Source organism: Aquarana catesbeiana, linkage group LG01, assembly GCF_042186555.1.
Source record: "Aquarana catesbeiana isolate 2022-GZ linkage group LG01, ASM4218655v1, whole genome shotgun sequence".
Classification (NCBI taxonomy): domain Eukaryota; kingdom Metazoa; phylum Chordata; class Amphibia; order Anura; family Ranidae; genus Aquarana; species Aquarana catesbeiana.
Genome location: NC_133324.1, coordinates 48,291,902 through 48,310,419, shown reverse-complemented (window position 1 = coordinate 48,310,419; position 18,518 = coordinate 48,291,902).

Genomic DNA, 18,518 nt, shown 5'->3' with positions numbered 1-18,518 from the left:
TCCTCAGTGAGTCTTCCAGACCAGATCCCCAGTAAAATCTCTTGCTTAACTTCAAGGATTTTTAGCAGAACAGGCCCCCCCCCAGCTCTGCTACAGCTGGGACCTCCATAGGAGCAAGTAGAATTTTCAGCAGGGCTGCCCAGGAGGGCAGAAGCCCTTCAGGCTGGGAACTTCTCCTCTTGCACAAGAACAGAGCTGCCTCAGGTCTCAGACTATTTAGGCCATCTCCAGTCACCTACTGGACACCCTCCACTAGGGATTGTCTGGAACCACATAAATATTCAGACTGCTTATCTGACTCTCCCAACCTACTATAATCTGGAATCCTCCAGAAAACAGGGGGAAGCAATCAAACCTGTAGCCTGTAGAGCCCAGAACAGCCCAAACCAATCACAAGCTGCCTAACTGATTACAGGAGCCACCAGTACTAAATTTACCTAACCTAACTAGCAACCTATCTAGGAGGGTGCTACAATAAAAATGAGGAGGATTTAAAAGCACAAGAGACATAGAATAAGGTCAGTACAAAATCACAATACTGTAAAATAGCAAAAATACTCCTTAACAATCCTAGTCCCGATAAGGATGGGCAGAAGAAGAGAGCATAGCCACCTGAGACTTCTGCTAATGCCACGTACACACAAATGGAATTCTCGTCGGAAAAAGATATGACGGCTTTTCCGACGGGATTCCGCTCAAGTTTGCCTTGCATACACACGGTCACGCAAAAGTTCACTGAAATTACGACCGTCAAGAACGCGGTGACGTCCAACACTACGACGAGCCGAGAAAATGAAGTACAATGCTTCCGAGCATGCGTCGAATTGTTTCCGAGCATGCATAGGAATTTTGCGTGTCGGAATTGCCACAGACGATCGCATTTTCGGATAGGAACTTTTCCCAACCGAAAAATTGAGAGCATGCTCTCAGTCTTTTGCTGGCTGGAATTCGGCCAGCAAAAAAATGATGGAGCATACACACGGTCGCATTTTCCAATGAAAAACTCCCATCGGTCTTTTGCGGGCTGAAATTCCGAACCTGTGTACGCGGTATTAGTATACAGAACAAAACAAAACGGCTGAAGCCACAGAAAGAGGAAAGAGCGTGCCTGTGGGACTAGGTGGCCACTTGTGGACCTTCTAAAAAATCTTTGGGAACTTCACTAAAAGAGTCCAACCAAAAGTGGTAATTTGTCTACTTGTGAAGCCTGATGGACATAGTGAGCCTTTGCCTTGTTATATGTTCCTATCATCTTTTTTATTGCTGTGTGTGCCCCTTTGGGACAATTTCCCTCATTTCGTGTTTTGGTGACCACATCATCACTGTACCAAGAAGCGTAGGAAAATCTACCCTTCTCCAAACTTTAGCTTTCCCATCACTTTTTATCTCAGCAACAATATCCAACAAGGACAAACAGAGATTGGTGAATCTCCACACAGCAATAAAAAGTTCCCAGAAAACACTTTATTTATTAAATCTTTTGGCATTGTTAAAAAAACACACTTATGGAAGTGTATTTTACAGGGATAAATCACTTTTTTTTTATTCCTATTAATCTTCTTCTATTTTATTTTTGTATATTTTTCGATTAATTGATATGACCTTTTATACCTATAATTTTAAAATGTAAAGTATTCAGATGGACCTATTATACCTATATACCTATTATACCTATAAGGTTCATATTTACACCTTTTTCTGTAGCAGTGATAAAATCTGATCATGCTGTCAACTTTTAGGGTTCATGCACATGGACTATGGCATTTTTTATCCAGGGAGCCGCACATGCCACGTAGTAAAGTCCTAGAAGATTTACGCTAGGCATAGAAGTGCCTACAGTAATCCATGTCCATGTATCCTTAAAGCAATTAAGACTATTTCATCATTTAGTTTGGAGTTCATGACCCAGCAAAGGTTTTAATCCCCCCCCACCACCACCACCACCACCACACTCTGTCTGTAGCACCCTTGAGTTTAGGCAGGGTTGCTCCTCACAGTCATCCTGGTTGATTGTTAGAGATCTATTGATTTCTCCCTAAATTTGGCCTTGTTGCACTTTTCTACCACTAGGTGGCCGGGTACTTGGTGGTTCTATATATGAGAAGGGCAATACAAGGTCAGGTTATGGGTATGTGGGGCGTCTCAGCCAATGGGCAGGGGTTTTATTGGATCCCTTGGCCTACTGGGAGAGCCTATATTTTCAGGTGAGGTCAGGTGAACGGTGTTCTTTTTTTTTTTTTTAATTGTTTATTTAAAGAGTTTTGCAGAGTATTACAAAATTACATGGGTAGTACAAATTTTCCATATACCGTATATACTCGAGTATAAGTCAACCCGAATATAAGCCAGGGCACCTAATTTTACCACAAAAAACTGGGAAAACTTATTGAATCAAGTATAAGCCTAGGGTGAGAAATGCGCAGCTACTGTAAGTGGAAAAGAGGGTCAACAGTGCCCTTTTGCAGCCCCACTGTGCCCATTTTCATGCCTCACTGTGCCCATTTGCAGCCATAGGTCCCCCAAACTTCAAACTCAGTAGTTAAGGGTTCCTAGATGCCCCCTAGCTTCAGCCAAAATTTGGGGTCTCTGGACCCAAAGGGTCACGAAATGACATTGCTGCAGATGGACACAGTTGACCGAATTTGGGGCCCTGTATCTCGGGGCCACTTAGTGCTAGGATCCCCAAATTTGGTGTGCAAACCCAGTGGAACTAGCACCAAGTGGCCCGGAGATACAGGGCCCCAAAAATCGGTTCAGAAAATGTCAAGCACTTTTCTGCAGCAGAGAATGACATTTTTCGAACCGATTTTGGGGCCCCGTATCTTGGGGCCACTTGGTGCTTGGAACCCCAGCTTTAAATATATTGTAGTGCTAGTTCCACTGGGTTTGCACACCAAATTTGGGGTTCCTAGCACCAAGTGGCCCCGAGATACAGGGCCCCAAATTCGGTTCGGAAAATTACATTGTTTGCTGCAGAAAAGTGCTTGACTCGAGTATAAGCCGAGGGGGGCACTTTCAGCACAAAAAAATGTGCTGAAAAACTCGGCTTATACTCGCGTATATACGGTAGTAAAAAAAGAAGAAAAATATACACTGTCTTCAATAAAGTAGAAAGAATTACAAAATCTTAGAAACAACAATAACAATAAAGTTGCAGATTGGATGGACATAGAGCATTTATACACATATGGATACATATCCGCATATGAGTAGCACCATATCTGCAAGAAGGAAATTCCAAGTAAGTGTGTACTTACACAGGGTGACACTGTGGGTACACAGATGTGTGCCAACGTCCCAAATTGGGCATATAAAAACTAGACTAAAAGAGTGGACTTTAAAGGCACACAGGCTGTCTAAAAATAATAAGATTGGTTTATTGGATACAAAATTCATAGGGTGAAGACAATTAATACAAATAAATATATATAAAAAAATTATTGAGATTGGTGTTTTATAGCACACATAACCTTTGACACCACTTCGTACAATACATAGATATAGTAGTGTATCAGAAAAGGCGGAAATCGAAATTCCCGTAACCGTAATAGTGTTCCAGTTAGGGATGTGGGTAGGCAAGCTTGTGGGTTAGGATTTGCTCGACATGTTGCGCGTAGAGATACGCTTCTTCAGGAGCATAAGAAGTTCTATTGGATATACATGAAAAGACAATGAATATACAGTTTGTCAACATATAGAAGAAAAAAAAAACCTAAATAATACATAATTAAAAAGGATACGAAAAATGACTCCAACCAGGCCAGTTGGCTACAAACAGACCCCCCAGAAGAGGCCTGGCCACCCGGAAACAGAAAGCAAAGCCAGGTAGCTGGGACGCATAATATAGCATGGTAAAAAGATTAAGATATATGGTATTTCTCTGTTAGTATAACCTAGTTCTAAAGCTAGACAACGGCGCCAAAATATGTGTAACAAATAGAGCAATCATGGTAAGCCATAATATGAGGTGAATTTAGGTCACGATAAAAGGGTCGATAACGTTTGCAGAAAATGCAGAGATAAGTAGTATTAAATATGTTAAAGAACATAGGGGACTGATAAATCCCAAAAAAGGGGCTTAAAAATGTTATGCGTGTAGACGTAGGCTAAACAGGGCTATATAATCGAGGGTGGCTTGCATTAGAAAGCCTTTCTAATTCACAAAATACACCCAATTTACCCCCTATAGCACAACTACAGACCTTTAACCACTTGCTTACTGGGCACTTAAACCCCCCCTCCTGTCCAGACCAATTTTCAGCTTTTAGCGCTGTCGCACTTTGCATGACAATTGCGCGGTCATACAACACTGTACCCAAATGACATTTTTATCATTTTTTTCCCACAAATAGAGCTTTCTTTTGATGGTATTTGATCACCTCTGCGGTTTTTAGTTTTTGTTAAAAAAATTGAAAAAGACAGAATTTAAAAAAAAAAAATTATATTTTTTTTATATTTTGTTATAAAATTTTGCAAACAGGTAATTTTTCTCCTTCGTTGATGTACGCTGATGAGGCGGCACTGATGGGCACCGATAGGTGGCAGTGATGGGCACTGATGGGTGGCAGTGACGGGCACTGATTGCTTAAACTGACGGCAGCACTGCTAGGTGGCACTGATTGGCACCACTGGTGGGCATTGATAGGTGGCACTTGAGGGCATTAATAGGTGGCACTTGTGGGCATTGATAGGTGGCACTGCTGGGCACTGTGGGCACTGGCAGGTGGCAATGACAGATGGCACTTGCAGGTACAGATGAGGCATATGTGCCTCCTTCCTCTTCGGGACCGATGTCTCTTTGACATAAGCCGGTGATCGGCTTTTTTCGTGAGGAGAAAACGAATCCGATCACCGAGCTTTTGTTTACATCATGTGATCAGTTGTCATTGGCTGACAGCTAATCACATGGTAAGGGGCTGGGACCGGCCCCTTACTCGGATCTGTGATCATCCGAGTCTCTGTGACTCGGTGATCAGAGCGCGCACACCGCACGCCCTGCAGGGTGCGCGCGGTGCGCGTACACAGGGGAGGACGTCCCATGACGGCCTCCCGGAAATTGAGGTCCGCGCTGTGGCCGTCATTCGGCTATGGACTGGACCTCAAGTGGTTAAAAAACAAAGCACTTTTGATTTTCATATCAATCAAATAACTACACCAATTCTAAATTTTCCAACACTCGAGATTCAGCTACCCCAAATGTAGAACTCGATATAATAAATCTCACTCCCTATCACTTCACTGAGCAAGAACTTAATGTACTCAAATTTGGTTTGAGTTTTTGTCCCTCACAAGAAATAGACAGATACAAAACTATCAAGGATGTCTATATGTTCACTAGAAACCTGACATACAAGTTCTTATTTGACAAGGAATGCCTGAGAACCAAAGAAGAACGTGACTTCTCAGAAAGCATTAAGCATTTCAAAATGGAGGACTTTCGAGCCCTCCGTGACGACACCAGTACCACCAACACTACTACCTATGCCCCACCTTCACCCCCTATCAACAAGTTTAAACCCAAATCTAAACACTTTCCCGACCTGTCTATTAACCCTCCAGCCTGGATTTTTTTTACAATATGTTGTGAGTGACATTAAACAAATGCGCATTATTCCCAAAAAGAGCAATCTAACTTTGACACGACAAACCATCTCAAAAATACAAACCCACCCCGATGTGGTTGTGAAGGCAGCAGATAAGGGTGTCAGCATAGTCCTGATGACTAGGAAGCTCTATGAAACTATGTGCCACAACATTTTAGGTAACCCTCATTGGTATCGACGTATTTCCATACTTCGCACCTCCTCCTTCAAAGATGACTTCCTCAACATTATCAATGATGCGTACTCTGAGGGCCTCATTGATAAAGATGTTTACGCTTACCTGAATGTTCGGTCTCCCAGGGTGGCGACGTTCTATGCACTTCCCAAGGTGCATAAGAACCCCCTGTCGCCCCCTGGGAGACCGATAATTTCGGGAATCGTTTGCCTTACCGAAAATGCCAGCAGGCTTGAGGGGGTGGTCTTTCCTCCTGACTCCCTGCTCATGACTTTGGATGTAGAGGCACTATACTCCAGCATCCCACACGAGCAGGGAGTCGAGATGATCCGTACCTTCCTCTACGAGGAGGACCACCACCACTGAATTTATTTTGCAACTGCTGAGATTTATCTTAACCCATAACTGGTTTGACTTTATGGGCTCTCACTACCTCCAGATACAGGGGGTAGCCATGGGCACTTGTTGTGCTCCTGCCTACGCCAACCTGTATCTGGGGGGGTGGGAGCGACATCTTTTTTCTTGTGAATCTCTGACTAAATTTACTGATCATATCCTATGTTGGAGACGTTATATTGATGACGTCTTCATCATATGGACAGACACTCCTGAATCTCTTGATGATTTTATTCAATCCTTAACCATTTGCTTACTGGGCACTTAAACCCCCCTCCTATCCAGACCAATTTTCAGCTTTCAGCGCTGACACACTTTGAATGACAATTGCGTGGTCATACAACGCTGTACCCAAATGAAATTTTTATAATTTTTTTACCACAAATAGAGCTTTCTTTTGGTGGTATTTGATCACCTTTGCGGTATTTATTTTTTGTTTAAAAAATGTAACCAATTAAAAAAATAATTTTTATTATATTTCGTTATAAAATTTTAAAAAAGGTAATTTTTCTCCTTCATTGATGTACGCTGATGAGGCGGCACTGATGGGCACCGATAGGTGGCAGTGATGGGCACTGATGGGTGGCAATGATGGGCACTGATGGGTGGCGATAATGGGCACTGATCGGTTACACTGATAGGCAGCACTGCTAGGTGGCAATGATTGGCACCACTGGTGGGCATTGATAGGTGGCACTTGTGGGCATTGATAGGTGGCACTTGTGGGCATTGATAGGTGGCACTCATGGGCATTGATAGGTGGCACTGGTGGGCACTATGGGCACTGTCAGGTGGCAATGGCAGGTGGCACTGGCAGGGGGTACTGGTGGCACATATGAGGCAGAATTGCCTCTTCCTCTTAGGGACCGATGTCCCTTGCAGATAAGCCGGTGATCGGCTTTTTTTTCTCCTCGCGCTGTCAGCGTGAGGAGAAAAAAAAACTATCACAGAGCTTTTGTTTTGATCATGTAAACAGCTGTCATTGGCTGACACATGGTAAGGGACCAGGACAGGCCCCTTACTTGGATCGTTGATCACCCGAGTCTCAGTGACTCGGTGATCATATGATGGCCTCCCGGAAATTCAGATCCATGCTGTGGCCGTTATTCAGCTATAGCGCAGATGTCAAGCGGTTAAACACCAACCAGTTTAACCTAAAATTTACCTATAGTTGTGACATCAAGAAAACCATTTTCCTCGACCTTGTTATTTCCAAGGACAAGGACAACACATTAGCAACAAACCTCTTCCGTAAAACAACAGCTGGCAACACATTGTTGCACGTGGCTAGCGCACACCCTCCAGCACTCATTCGAAGCACACCGTACTCTCAGTACATTAGGCTCCGCCGAAACTGTACGCATGCATCAGATTGTTAGTACAAAGCCAAGTCACTACAATCACGTTTACTGGCACGAGGATATAGCCGCTCACTGCTGCGTCATGCCTACAACAAGTGCCAACCACGCAGTGACCTGCTATATAAAACCAAGATCCCCCTGAAAAAACCTACAGTTAAACTGATTACCAAATTCTCATCACATCACGAGGACATCAGAATGATAATGGACACACATTGGCATCTTCTACAGGAAGACCCAATATTTAGAAAATACATTGGCCAACATCCGGAAATTGTGTTCAGGCGTGCTAACTCCCTCAGAGATAGACTTGTAACTAGCCACTACACAGCACATAACCTATGTACATCCAAGTTGCCTTTGGGGACATCACGTTGTGGCAACTGTGACTTTTGACATTGGGTATTACCTGGACATAGAATCCTACTCCCCAATGGTGAGACCTATTACCCCAAATTCTCCGCCACTTGCTGCACACTAGGGCTGGTATACCTTATGGTGTGCAAATGTGGGGCTTTTTATGTAGGGAAGATGGACAGACAACTGAGACAGAGAATCAACGATCATCTATATTATTCGGGCAATGGGAAAATGCTCACTCCCATCAGCCGACATTTGGACTTCTACCATCACTTTGATACTTCCTCTGTCTCATTTGTTGTTCTGGCTTTCGTCTCAAAAAGCCCTAGAGGGGGTTAATGGGACAAGCTTATCTTGCAAAAGGAAACTCTCTGGATAGAGCGACTTAACACTACCTGAGCTCTGGGGCTCAATGAAAACCAGTCCTACAAACCTTTCCTGTAGTTCCCTTGCTATCGGCTCCCTCATCCCCCCTCTCCATGCCCCATCAAGTCTGACTTTCACCTAGTTTGATGGTCGACTGTATTTAAATTGCCTGTAATTACCATGTTGCCTGTAATATGTGATCCAGGTGTCATTTAGATAGCTCCTCGATACACTTAACTATCCCAGTTATAGCCCGGTAGGAAGAGCCAATGCTCAATGGGCTCCTTTGGTATAATGTTCCTATAGGATATTGATTGTTCATCCAACAACCCTGCTCTGTTCCCCTCTCTAAAACAATAAATAACTCAATAGTTCCCTAGCCAAACCCTAACGTTAGATTAAAAATAGAAAAAATAAACAAACACAAACAATTGCCCTAGCTTAGAAATCTAAATCATCAAACTCTGCAATAACTGTTTATGTGGGTATTAACACATTAGACAATCACCCAGCGAATTAAATTCAAAATACTAACCACAACATACAAAGCCATTCACAACTCTGCCACCAATCTTGTCTCCAAATATCACCCAAATCGACCTCTCCGCTCTTCTCAAGACCTCCTACTCTCGAGCTCTCTCATCTCCTCCTCCCATGCTCGTCACCAGGATTTCTCCAGAGCCTCTCCCATCCTCTGGAACTCGCTACCTCCATCTATCCGGCTATCCCCTACTCTTGCTACCTTCAGGCGATCCCTGAAAACTCATCTCTATTCTTCTGTCTCTGGATATACCTAGACAACCTTGCTTACCAGCAATTTATTATACTGCTTGTTCCGCGTCTGATTACTGTGTGGTAGGCTGTGTGCTTTGCTCTACCTATTGCTGTTTTCCACATTTAGTACTATAATATCCTTTCTAATGCAAGCCACCCTCCACTATATAGCCCTGTTTAGCCTCCATCTACACGCATAACATTTTTGAGCCCCTTTTTTGGGGATTTATCAGTCCCCTATGTTCTTTAACATATTTAATACTACTTATCTCTGCATTTTCTGCAAATATTATCGACCCTTTTATCATGACCTAAATTCACCTCATATTATGGCTTACCATGATTGCTCTATTTGTTACACATATTTTGGCACCGTTGTCTAGCTTTAGAACTAGGTTATACTAACAGAGAAATACCATATATCTTAATCTTTTTACCATGCTATATTATGCGTCCCAGCTACCTGGCTTTGCTTTCTGTCTCCGGGTGGCCATACCTCTTCTGGGGGGTCTGGTTGTAGCCAACTGGCCTGGTTGGAGTCATTTTTCGTATCCTTTATTAATGATGTTTTATTAAGTTTTTTTTCTTTTTTTTTTTTTTCTTCTATAAGTTGACAAACTGTATATTTTTCGTCTTTTCATGTATATCCAATAGAACTTCTTATGCTCCTGAAGAAGTGTATCTCTACGCGCAACATGTCGAGCAAATAAAAGAATATTTATACCCGGATTTACATCCTGACCCACAAGCCTGCCTACCCACATCCCTAACTGGAACACTATTATGGGAATTTTGATTTCCGCCTTTTCGGATACACTACTATATCTATGTATCGTTCGAAGTGGTGTCAAAGGTTATGTGTGGGCTATAAAACACCAATATCATGATTTTTTTTTATATGTATTTATTTGTATTAATTGTCTTCACCCTATGAATTTTGTATCCAACAAACCAATCTTATTATTTTTAGACAGTCTACCTGTGTGCCTTTAAAGTCCACTCTTTTAGTTTTTAGTTTTCATATGCCCATATCTGCAAGAGGATCAAAGAACCAATGTAGAAAGTCCACAAACAACTGTTAACCTAGGTGATCGGTGTTCTGTGCCACCTGGATGGCTGTCTGGGTGGACGTGTGTTGTACTGCCCGGGCTGCTAGGCCGGAGATTGGGCCTATCCCGGGCACATCTGAGGGCCTATCCAGAGGCAGGAGAGCAGTGCAGGGTTGACACTGCGGCTTGCAGTCCAACCAGAAGTGACGGTTCTGACGGCCGGAGAACCTGTCGTGGTCGGAGGTAGAAAGGGAGCTGTTGCCACCAAGGGACCAACCACCTTATTACCAGGGACCACAGTGAGTAACTGAAGCAAGTAACGGAGCAGTATTCTCACCAACAGGGGGCAGTAAAGAATCTGGAAACTTCAGTGGGTATCAAGCCAGGGACCCAACCATCGGAGGTGACATTTGCAGAGCAGCCTTGTGTGTCTAGCCAGGGACCGAGCAGGCCAGTGGGGTGAAGTTTGAGAGGTATCTTGAGTGCCAAGCTAGGGACCCAGCAGAGAGGCGGGGGTGACGCTTGAGGAAGATACCACTGTGAAGATTGGAGTGGAGGAGCTCAAGGGATTTAGTGCCGGTGAATCAGTGGGTCTAGTGAGAGACCAGGAGCTTAGTGGGTTGAAGAACTACAAGGAGCGATTGTAGTGGAAGTGAAAGGAACTGTTACACTTTGTGTTAGGAACTGTTAAAGACTGTTGCCATAGGCGACAGCATTCCTGCAGATACAGATGTGGTGTCTTGCTGGATGCCTTTCCCTCCATGGCTGTCCTCCTATTGAAGTCAGCCAATTGAACTTGCAACTACCTAGGGGTGTCCTGGCCCTAACCCTCTCTCCCCCAAAAGTTTGTTAAGAGGAATAAAAATCTCTTTTCCATTCAAGAAGTGTCTGGTGCCCAATAACTTTAACCAACTTGCACCCACTATGCCTCACAACCCACCATATACAGAAGGATGTCAGCTACCTCTGGCCCTGGAGGTTCTCATTAGAAGGAGGCCTGGGACCTTGCTACATATCCAAAATGTAATGTTAACATTTTTGGTTGGAGTTGCATCCTACTCTTGGAGGGTATTGTACTCTGCATGGACACTTCAAACACTCACTGACTTTCCAGTGGATTAGACATGAGTGCTGTCAATATACACACACCAGCCAGTATATCAGGTACACCTGTTCAATTGCTTGGTAACACAAATTGCTAATCAGCCAATCACATGAAAGCAACTCTATGCATTTAGCATAGGTGTGCACAGCCTATTGTATTAGGGTGTGCACCTCAAAGCTCCAACACATATGCCTTTGTGAAATATTAACCGGCCTCTTCCCCACTCATCATCCTAAAACAATGGGGGGGGAGCAGGTGATCACACAGGGGGACCTGGGCAGCAGAAAGAAAAGGAACTGGGACAAGAGGGGTGGCATACATTGGTACCAATCCCCTGTATTTTCCTCCCGTGGCAGCTGAATATCGGCGAGAGGAAGAGGAGGAGAAGCCTACTTTTGATGGGTTGCCAATTCCAGAATTAGGGTGTGCCCAGGCACACCCCTTGCGCACGCCTATGGCATTTAGGCATCTAGACGGGGTGAAGACGACTTGCTGAAGTTCAAACTGAGCATCAGAATGGGGAAGAAAGGGCATTTAAGTGACTTTGAACGTGGCGTGGTTGTTGGTACCAGACGGGCTGGTCTGAGTATTTAAAAAACTGATGATCTACTGGGATTTTCATGTACAGCCATCTCCCGGGTTTACAGACAATGGTCCGAAAAAAAAGAGAAAATATTAGACACGTGCAATTCGTTTCGTTCCGAATTCGTTTTTCATTAAAATGTGGCATATTTGTTAATTCGGAAACATCCGAATAAACGAAAGACTGTTTAACAAATTTTATCGAAAAAAAATTTTGTCGAAAACGAAAATTCAAAAAAAATCGAAAATACGAAATTTTAAAATTCAAAAATCGTAAAAAAAAAATTGGAAAGAACGAAAATATGAAAATGCGAAAATACAAAAATAAGAACGAAAATTCGAAAGAACAAAAATTCGAAAATCCAAAAAAACAAAAAACATTCTATTATAATTAACCACTTCAGCCCCGTAAGAATTTACCACCTTATTGACCAGGCCATTTTTTGCGATACGGCACTGCGTTGGCAATTGCGCGGTCGTGCGACGTTGTACCCAGACAAAATTGAAGTCCTTTTTTTCCCCCACAAATAGAGCTTTCTTTTGGTGGTATTTGATCACCTCTGCGGTTTTTATTTTTTGCACTATAAACAAAAGAAGAGCGACAATTTTGAAAAAAGAAAAAACATTTTTTACTTTCTGCTATAAAACATATCCAATAAAAATATGTAAAAAAATCGAATTTCTTCATCAATTTAGGCCAATTTGTATTCTGCTACATATTTTTGGAAAAAAAAAATGCCAATTAGGGTGTATTGATTGGTTTGTGCAAAAGTGATCGCATCTACAAGCTATGAGATAGATTTAGGGACTTTTTTTTTTTTTTTTTTTTTTTTAGTAATGGCGGCGATCAGCGATTTTTAGCGGGACTGCGACATTGTGGTGGAATAATTGGACACTAAGTGATACTTTTTGGGGACCAGTGACACCAATACAGTGATCAGTGCCAAAAAAATGCACGTTCACTGTATACATGACACTGGCCGGGAAGGGGTTAACATCAGGGGCAATCTAAGGGTTAAATGTGTTCCTTTCCCGATGTGTGCTTTCTAAGTGTGTGGGGGATGCTGACACTAGACAAAGAGAGAGATTGGTGTTCCTGATTAGTAGCAATCACAGATCTCTCTCTTCCTCTGTGACAGAACGACGGTCTGCCTTGTTTACATAGGCAGACCGCCGTGCTGTCATTCCCCCCAATCAATGCGAGTGGCCGGCGGCCGCCCGCTGACTGGCTCCCGCCGTGTCCAATCACAGCAGGAACAGGTCGCCGGCGGCGCATGTGTGCGCTCAAGACCGGGAATTGCGAACAACGCACAGGTACGCTGTTTCACGCAGCTGGGGGCCGCCCTGCCGCCGTATATTTGCGATGGGCGGTTCGGAAGTAGTTAAATTATTACATTTGTTAACCATTATTACAGTTTTTTTTTATTATTATTATTTATTAATAAAAAATAATAATAATAAAAAATGTTAACAGCCAAAAGTTGTAATGTTAACCGACGTTAATTTTTGAATATTGCTTTATAAATTTATAATGTCAATGTAAGCTACATTATCTTTAATAAAATCCTTTATTGTGAAAAAAATAAAAATAAAAACTATAATAATAGTTATAAACTATTAAATTACAGGTATTGGAATTTCCTTTCAAATTTAGCTGTTAGTGAACGTAACGAATACGCATTTTAATCCGAACTTACGAATTATCAAAACAACTAATACCGCATCTATACGAATGTAACATAGCGAATTAGAATTTTTCCAAATTTCCAAATTATCGAAATAACAAATACTGCATCTATACGAATGGAACGCAACAAATTCAAATTTTTCAGAACTTATGAATTATCAAAACAACGAATACCGCATCTATACTAATGTAACATAACGAAATAGAATTTTTCCAAATTTCCGAATTATCAAAATAACGAATACTGCATCTATACGAATGGAACGGAAGAAATTCGAATTTTTCAGAATTTACTAATTAATTTGAAATAACGAATATCGATCATAACGAATGATAAGGAAAACGAAAATAAAAACAAATTTTTCAGCAGTGCACATGTCTAGAAAATATCCAGTAAACAACAGTTGTGTGGAGGAAAATGCCTTGTGGATGTCAGAGGTCAGTGGAGAATGGGCAGACTGGTTCCTGATGATATACAGGCAACAGTAACTCAAATAACCACTCGGTACAACCAAGGTATCCAGAATACCATCTCTGAACGCACAACACATCAAACCTTGAAGCAGATGGGCTACAGCAGCAGAAGATCACACCGGGTGCCACTCCTGTCAGCTAAGAACAGGAAACTGAGGCTACAATTGGCACAGGATCACCAAAATTGGACAATAGAAGATTGCCTGGTCTGATGAGTCTCGATTTCAGCTGCGACATTGAGATGGTAGGGTCAGAATTTGACGTAAATGATATTAAAACATGGATCCATCCTGCCTTGTATCGATAGTTCAGGCTGGTGGTGGTGGTGTAATGGTGAGGGGGGATTTTTTCTTGGCACACTTTGGGCCCCTTAGTACCAATTGAGCATCGTTTATCCACCTCAATACAGGGCACTTACTTCCTGCCCAGGCCATCTTTCAGCTTTCAGTGATGTCGCACTTTGAATGACAATTACGCGGTCATGCTACACTGTAACCATGTGAAATTGTTATCATTTTCTTCACACAAATAGACCTTTCTTTTGGTGGTATTTAATCACTCCTGTGTTTTTAATTTTTTTCTAAAAAAAAAAAAAAAAAGACCAAACATTTTGAAAAAAATACGTTTTTCTTTCTGTCAGTAAATTGTGTAAATAAGTAATTTTTCTCCTTCACTGATGGGCACTGATAGGCTGCACTGATGAGATGGCACTTATCGGCACTGATTAGGTGGCACTGATGAGGAGGCACGAATATGCCGCTCTTATGGGCACTGATATGTGGCACTGATGAGCACTGATAGGCGGCACAGATAGATGGCACTAGTAGGCATAGATAGATGGCACTAGTGGGCACAGATAGGTGGCACTGGTGGGCACAGATAGGTGGCACGGATAGGCGGCACTGATGGGTGGCATTGATAGGCAGCAGGGATGGGCATTGATGGGCAGAACTAATAGCCAGCACTGACTGGCATCACTGATGGCTACTGATTGCTGGCACTTGTGGGCACTGATTGCTGGCACTTGTGGGCACTGATTGCTGGCACTTGTGGGCACTGATTGCTGGCACTTGTGGGCAAAGATTGGTGCCAATTGTTGGCACTGGTTGGGACTGATTGCTGGCAGTGGCATTGCTGGCACTGGTGCTCACTTAATTGTAATCAGGGAACTGATGATCAGTGCCCTGATTACATCCCTAGACGTCCTCTGTGAGTTGATGCCGCTGATCGGCTCTCCTCTCCTCACACTCTGACAGCTTGAGGCGAGGAGCGCCCATTATCGGCATCTTCGTGTTTACATGTGACCGCCTGTGATTGGACACAGCTAATCACATGGTTAAAGAGCCGCGCCCGCGGCTCTTTACACAGATCAGGGTCTCGCTGTGTCCTATCAACGCGGCACGTCCGCCATGCTGCGCACCCCCGGGAGGCGCGCGACAGCGGTCGTTCTGGGAGGCCGTCATATGACGACCACCCAGAATGAGAGCCGCACCACCCAGCCGTCATTTGATGATGGGCGGGCGGCAAGTGGTCCACGGCCAACCTGAGTATTGTTGCTGACCATGTCCATCCCTTTATGACTACAGTGTCCCCATCTTCTGATGGCTCCTTCCAGCAGGATAATGCACCATGTCACAAAGCTCCAATCATCTCACCACTGGACAATGAGGTCCCTGTACTCCAATGGCTTCCACAGTCACCAGATCTCATCCAATAGAGCAGCTTTGGGATGTGGTGGAAGGAGCGATTTGCAAATCTGCAGCAACTGCGTGATGCTATCATGTCACTATGGACCAAAATCTCTGAGGAACGTTTCCAACACCTTGTTGTATCTATGCCATAAAGAACGAAGGCCAAAGGGGGCCCAACCCGGTACTAGCAATGTGTACCTAATAAAGTGGCCGGCGTGTGTAAGTGGTGATGCGCTATATCTGTAAAATTGGTGCTTTCCATGGTCAGAGGCATCTAAATAAATATCCTTCTAGTGAGATATTCCAGACACCGCTCAGGTCAGAGACTGATGACCCCAGTTGATTACAGGGAGTGCTGGGAGAGGTGCCTACACTACGTACCATGACCCAGACTGGAAGGTTAAATCTTCTTGCCGATGGCTTGTCAGTAATAATGATTGGAGAATCCTATCTGTCAGCTATTCTGTTATATATGCCTGCAGCCTGGCAATATGTCTTTATTAATGTGTATTTAAACCCAAGAACAAAAATGTGATGTATTCCAATATTACCCATCCGTAGATGTGGTGGCTGCAATAGTTTCGTTTTTTTCAGCCTTTTTTTCAACTGGCCGTCCTGCCACTAACACACGTCCTGCCCTAGGGTGACGACGCTCACTGACTGTACTGAACAGTATTTATAAAGGAGCAACATTTTCACCCTAGGGCAAGTCTAATACCACGTTCCCCTCTCCACATCTCCAAACAAAGGGCAAAGGGGTTATGTAGTCCTTAGAGATGACTGAGAACAATGGAAGGCCTTGTTCACATGGGCGTACTTAAGCGTACATCTGTGAAAAGAGCCGCGTTTGCCCGCTCAGGATGCACAGGCGTATTATGCAACCACATGCAGGCAGTACCATTAATGTCTATTGGGATGCAGCAGTTGCACAGACACAGCCGCTGCTCCCAATCTGACATCCGTGGAGTTCGGGGGTGTTCGGGTGCATGACTCAAACTCACACTGTCTGCGTTTAGGGACACCCACCCACACAGACAGGGGTGGACTGACAACTCATGGGGCCCCTGGGCAATAGGAGATTATGGGGCCCCCAGACAATCAGAGATCATGGGGCCACACAGTATACACACACACAGTATACAATCACACTGTATACACAGACATGTTTCTATTGGCTGAGAAGGTACTGGAGAGGTGGGGCAGCTATAATCTCGGGATTTTTAGACCAAAAGGATGTCGGTAAGGGACATTTCAGATGTAAAAAAAACACAGATTTTTACATACTGTCCCTGGTTTTACTGAGGCTGGCAGCCCTGATGGGGCCCCCTAGTGGCCCAGGGCCCTCGGGCAGTGCCCGAGTGTCTCAATGGTCAGTCCGCCCCTGCACACAGATGTCAAATTGGGAGCCGCGGTTGTGCCCAATTGGCACTCGGTTGTCATCTTATCACATGCACCCCTGATGGTCCCAGTCTGGTAGACACAGACGTAACCTTGGGGTCAACAACAGGATACCCAAAAACAGCATAAAAAAATCCTTCCATGCAGTGGATTTTTTCAAGAATTCATTAGGCCCAGATAGGGGACTGCCACAGGCAGTGGCGGCTGGTAGTATTCTTTCTTTTTGGGGGGGGGGGGGACAGTGCATATATTTTGTGATTAACCGCTTCAGCCCCGGAAGATTTGGCTGCTGAATGACCAGAGCATTTTTTTTGCGATTCGGAAGTGCGTCGCTTTAACTGACAATTGCGCGGTTGTGCGACGTTGCACCCAAATAAAATTGACGTCCTTTTTTTCCCACAAATAGAGCTTTCTTTTGGTGGTATTTGATCACCTCTGCGGTTTTTATTTTTTTGCGCTCTAAACAAAAAAAGAGCGACAATTTTGAAAAAAAAAACACAATATTTTGTACTTTTTGCTATAATAAATATCCCCATTTTTAAAAAAACAAAAACAAATTTATTCTCAGTTTAGTCCGATACGTATTCTTCTACATATTTTTGGTAATAAAAACCGCAATAAGCGTATATTGATTAGTTTGCGCAAAAGTTATAGCATCTACAAAATAGGGAATAGATTTATAGCATTTTTATTTTTTTATTTTTTTTTACTAGCGATCTGCGATTTTTATCAGGACTGCGACATTATGGCGGACACATTGCACACTTTTGACACATTTTTGGGACCATTGGCATTTATACAGCGATCAGTGCTATACACAGGGAAGGGGTTAACACTAGGGGGCGATCAAGGGGTTAATTGTGTTCCCTCTCTGTGTTCATACTGAAGAGAGAGGGGACTGTGTAGGGGAGATGACAGATCTCCCCTACACAGCGGTCATCGCGCCCGCCAAGCACTCTTATTGGCTCCGGGGGTGAGCAGCGGGCGTGCGCGTGTCCTTAGTGGCCACAGGACGAAGCGACGTAAGGTGACGCCGTTTCGCCCAGCCATGCCATTCTGCTGCAGTAAAACTGTGGCTGCTGGTCGGCAAGTGGTTAAATAACATTTATAATTATATGAAGTTAATCACAAGAGTCCCCTCTTACATCAGAGTCCACAGAGTTCCCCTTTTACATCTGAATCCGCAGAGTTCCCCTTTTACATCTGAATCCACAGAGTTTGCTCTTACATCTGAACTTGCAGAGTTCCCTTACAGACTCTGCAGACTCTGATGTAAGGGAGAACTCTGGGGACTCTGACATAAGGGATTGCTCTGGAAACCCTGATTTAAGGGTTAACACTGAGAACTCTGATGTACGGAGAGGACTCTGATATAAGGGGGAACACTGCAACCTCTGGTATGAAGGTAAACTCTGATGTAAGGGGTGCTCTGAGAACCCTGATTTACCTTAGTGTACTTACTCAGAGGCAGGAGAGAGAAGGGGGAGGGGGAGACTT